The 5,000-nt window shown below is 41.9% G+C and overlaps 1 protein-coding gene across 1 annotated transcript in view; it reads left to right on the forward strand.

Moving 5' to 3' along the window:
* zgc:162331 (CCP domain-containing protein) overlaps positions 1-387 on the forward strand; it is a 13,621-nt gene extending 13,234 nt beyond the window's left edge. The window contains exon 5 of the mRNA XM_031583278.2: positions 1-387. This exon is cut by the window's left edge and continues 921 nt beyond it. The gene's annotated coding sequence lies outside the window, so the exon portion shown is untranslated.
* The last annotated feature ends 4,613 nt before the right edge of the window (positions 388-5,000 follow it).

The raw sequence follows: 5,000 nt of genomic DNA on the forward strand, positions 1-5,000 counted from the left end.
GTATGTGTGAGTGTGTGTGTGTGTGTGTGTGTGTGTGTGTGTGTGTGTGTGTGTGTGTGATTTTTCCAATAAATCTGCCAGCATGTCTAAAAAGGTACTTTTACCTTCTCATTACGGGTTGTTGAGTGTCGATTGATGAGGGGGAAAACAATTGAAATGATTTTAGCAAATGGTTGCAACAAATGAAAAGAGGTCTGAATTCTTTCTGAATGCCCCATACTGCAAAAAGAACTGTCAATCAACAGATTATGTTTTGGAATTAAATTGCAAATGCTGCCCTTCTACTAACTTCATGTGTAGATGTATGTGTAGGTCTCTGGGTGTGTGTGTGTGTGTGTGTATGTTTGCGTGTGCGTGTGTGTGTGTATGTGTGTGTGTATGTGTGTGTGTGTATGTGTGTGTGTGTGTGTGTGTGTGTATGTGTGTGTATGTGTGTGCACCCCATGTGTGTTTTCTGCTCCTAGGGGGACAGATGGACGAGTCACTTTAGTCGACTTTGAATGTTTTAGTATGAAAGCATCTGACCTTTGACATTTGACACCTGTTGTTTGACCTTTACTCTCCAAATGTTTGTTTTCATTAATGAGATTGAGAATAAATTGAGCTTTGATTAAACATGGTCTCCTTTGTCTTCGCTCAGTTTTAGTTGTTCTTCACTCATATTTTAAGTTATAAAGTTATACATTATAAATCTGGAATTAGTGTGCGTGTATAATTATTATTATTATTGGTGATCATCAAATTCAGTTAATGCAGTATTATTTCCTGCCACCTTCTGGGAATGCTCAAAGGAAAGGTATCATATGCTGATATATGGATCTATCCCATACAGTATATGATGGTGATGATAATGATGAGGATGATGAAGGTGACGATGATGATGAAGGTGGTGATGGTGATGATGACGATGATGATAATGACGGTGATGATGATGATGATGATGATGATGATGAAGATGTTGAGGATGGTGATGATGATGATAATGATGCACAGGGTCATTTACTATATGAAAACAAATCTCTTCAAGCCAAGAAGACAAGAGAGACCATAAAAAGCATGGCAGGACCAGGTGGCAGGTGGCAAAGTTTCGGAAACATTCAAATGACACAAATGCAGCTTGACCTGTCCGAACAGACAAATGACCTGTCAAACTACGGCATGATATATGATATGACATTCTGGAAACGTCTGCTCGGGATGGATGCGTATTGTGTGTATTTCCATGGTGGTGGCACAGGGAAATATGTCACCTGTTCATTTGATTGTTCATAGCATGGTGTTAAACCATTCAGTGGCTTTGGGGAGAAATGTAAGAGGGTGTTTGAGAAGCAGTAGTCACAAGAACAGGAGACGGAGAGAGCCGGGAGAGACCCTGAGCGCTGGGCAGCTCTCACATTGTTTCACTGTAAGGTAATGAAAGGTTATACAGTTTATAGTTTAAATGTATTTAATACAATGTAACATAATGGAATGCATTTTAAGCAAGCTAGGACGATTCTGCCATTTTTTCGATGGTGTTGACAACATATTGAATCATATTCTTTTTCTGTTTTTTTTATTTAAGTTCTCTGGATGTAGACTTTTTGCTGAAAACATAAATAAAACATACATACATACATACATACCATTACCACTTTTCTTACATTTTGTTGCTGTATGTCTTGGTTACTGTGATAAAGTTAGACTGATGTGAGCTGTGTCTAAATAACAAGGCCTGCGAGTCCAATTCGGCCATTCCAGATCTGTTGTTCTAGTTATTTTTTCAGCGAAAGAAATCTTATGTTTGCTGGTATATCACAACAATGTGAATTCAACACAAAACTGTAAGTCAGTCTACTGTTATGCTTTGTGCCGTTTCTAGCGCAGGTTGTGTGGTGTTGGCCTGACATCTCTAAGCTGAGCGGGCGGACAGAAGCAGGATGCCCTCTCCCAACCGAACCTGCAAGGGCAGCGCTGATCCCATGGCCTGTGAACGGAAAGCGTGTCTCTCTGACACGTCAAACTACGTCTGGGTGGCCATCTTGATTGTCATCATGATCACGGGCCTCGTAAACAATGTAGTCCTTCTCCGGGTCCTTCTCAAGGGCAAAAGGTCGGCCTCGCAGATACTGGGCATAAACGCGTCAGTTGTCAACATCGTCTTCACCTTCAGTATGTCGATAGAGATTTACAGCATGCTGGCTGAGCCGGGAGGCATCGTGATGTCGCTCGCAGATGTCTTTTTCTCTCTGATCATCTTCACTTGCCCGTTTCTCTTGGCTAGCATGTGCGTGGAGCGCTACGTGGCGGTGGCTCGTCCCATCTCCTACCTGCAGCTGAACAAGCCAGAGTACCGCGCCGCCTGGTCTTTGCTCGTCTGCGCTCTCACGGTCATCATCGCTGGCCTGCTCTACCATTTCCATCTGTTCAACATGCTTCTGACCCTCTCCATCCTGTCATTTAGTTTCTTCACGGTGATGCTGGCTTGCTTGTTGGGAATTATCTGGGTCCTTTGCCAAAAGAACCCTGCACAGGGCAATGCCGACATTAGTCCTATGAAGAGGAAGGCCCTAGTTAATGTTCTGGTGGTGTTGGTGCCTGCTGTCTTAACCTACAGCCCAGGGTTTCTTGTGTTTTTCTTTAACACGTGGGATACAATGGACTGCCCCTTGCTACTCAGTCTGACAGGAGTTTTGAAGTTCGGAGTGTTCATCGCCCCCATGCTCTACGTGTCACGTACTAAGAGCGTCACGTTCTGCAAGGGAAGGCGAGAGACCCAGAGGACCGTAAAGACACAGGCAGAGCTGTAGAATGATGCATAAAATGTCTGTTTTACGACATCTACAAGAGATGGACTGAATCAGAGTACCCACTATCAGGTAGGGGTGGGGAGAGTTGGGTGAGGACTGCGTTGTTTGTAAAAAATACGTTAGAAAATGTGTTGAAAATATATATCTGGTGCAGAAACAGAATAATATCAGATTCATTGCACTGTTGTCCTTTGAGAATATACCAACAGGTGTATACAGAAACAAACAAACAGGTGTATACACAAACAAACCAACTATCATGGCATGTGGAGATGAACATCATCAGATGAATAAGTTCCTCAAAATCATTAAGTGCACCTCCATCGGTTCCACATAGGTCCAGGTGGTTTGATCGTCCTCTTTGACATCTCCCATTACAGTAAGCAAATCTCTTATGATGTGTTTGGACAGAGACAGATGTCCAGAACCCATCTGCTCAGTGTGATGGCCATTTGCATGAGGGAGAGTGGAATCTATCTGTCGCCGGCTGATTTCGGTGTCAAGGAAAATGGGAGGGGGCGAGAGAGAAGAGATGAGGTGGGGGGGTAGGTCGGGGGGGTGGGTTACGTCTCCTGCACATCACAAGATGACAGGACAGTGGGATCGGTAGGAGAGTCTCTGCACACTGTGCCACATTCAGATTTGTTAGACAGTGAAAGGTCAATATTGATTTGTGAGACTTCTGCATGATTAATACTTTGTAAATATTTAATATGATGGAACATATCTTAAGCGTGTGTTTAATATGATGGAATATATCTTAAGCGTCTGTTTTACATGATGGAATATATCTTAAGCGTGTGTTTAATATGATGGAATATATCTTAAGCGTGTGTTTAATATGATGGAACATATCTTAAGCGTGTGTTTAATATGATGGAATATATCTTAAGCGTCTGTTTTACATGATGGAATATATCTTAAGCGTGTGTTTAATATGATGGAATATATCTTAAGCGTGTGTTTAATATGATGGAATATATCTTAAGCGTCTGTTTTACAAGATGGAATATATCTTAAGCGTGTGTTTTACATGATGGAATATATCTTAAGCGTCTGTTTTACATGATGGAATATATCTTAAGCGTCTGTTTTCTGTATTAAAAGATGCAATTGAAGTAGTAGTAGAACATTTAAAACAAGGTATGTATTTCGTTTCATTTCAAGGGTACCATATCACTTGGTCGCCACTTGTGTGGGTGCTCATCTTCAGCGCTGCAGGTGTGATATACTATATTAAACTGCGAAATGCATTGCTGCCTCTGTGCATTGTCATGGTAATACTTTCTTTGTGATGCTGGCTTGTATGTTTGAAATCCTTTGGGCTCTTGGCCAAAGGAGTCCAGTGCAGACGAAGGCTCACCTGAGCCCTGTGAAGAAGAAGAGAAGAAGAGGATCGTTGTTAATGTACTTACTATGTTGGTAACAGCAGTCATGACCTACTCCCTGGGGATGATAATCACATTTTCCATCAGAAATGTAGTGACCATGGATTGGCAGCCATTCCTGTGGACAGCAGGGTTCTTAAAGAGTGTTCTAAAAGAGTGTGTTAAGAGTGTTCTTAAAGAGTGTGTTAAGAGTGTTCTTAAAGAGTGTGTTAAGAGTATTCTTAAAGAGTGTGCTAAGAGTGTTCTTAAAGAGTGTGTTAAGAGTGTTCTTAAAGAGTGAGTTAAGAGTGTTCATCGACCCAATGTTTCATCTTACTGCACCTGAAAGCAGCCTGAGCCCAACCACTGCATTACAACCTGATTGACACAGAGTGAAATATCCATCGGACTACTTTATGATTCTGACAAGCCGACCATCATTTGATAGTTTCCTTCATGCCAATGTAAGCTAAGGGTTAAAATGGGACTCATATTCCATTAATAATCTGTGTGAGAGCTCAGCCCCGTCACTACTCAAACTCAGTGTCCTCAGGCAGTCAGGCACTCAGGCACTAGCACATCGCCTAGGTTGTCAGGGAGTCGTCAAGGCGGGAGGTTTACTCACAGCACAACTCTGTAGGCTGCCCACTGGCCACCATTACATGCGGCCCTGGCCTCTAAAACCTACACAAATCTAAAAAATATCTCTTCAGTAATACCACATCCTCCAGCAGTCTTTAGAGATTATGTTGCGTATTTAATATGATTGTGGCTGAATTAAACCCTTCACGAAATAAAAATATTGATGAAACACTAAATAAATACAATAAATTGCTCATGGACA

Source organism: Clupea harengus, chromosome 16 (genome assembly GCF_900700415.2).
Source record: "Clupea harengus chromosome 16, Ch_v2.0.2, whole genome shotgun sequence".
Classification (NCBI taxonomy): domain Eukaryota; kingdom Metazoa; phylum Chordata; class Actinopteri; order Clupeiformes; family Clupeidae; genus Clupea; species Clupea harengus.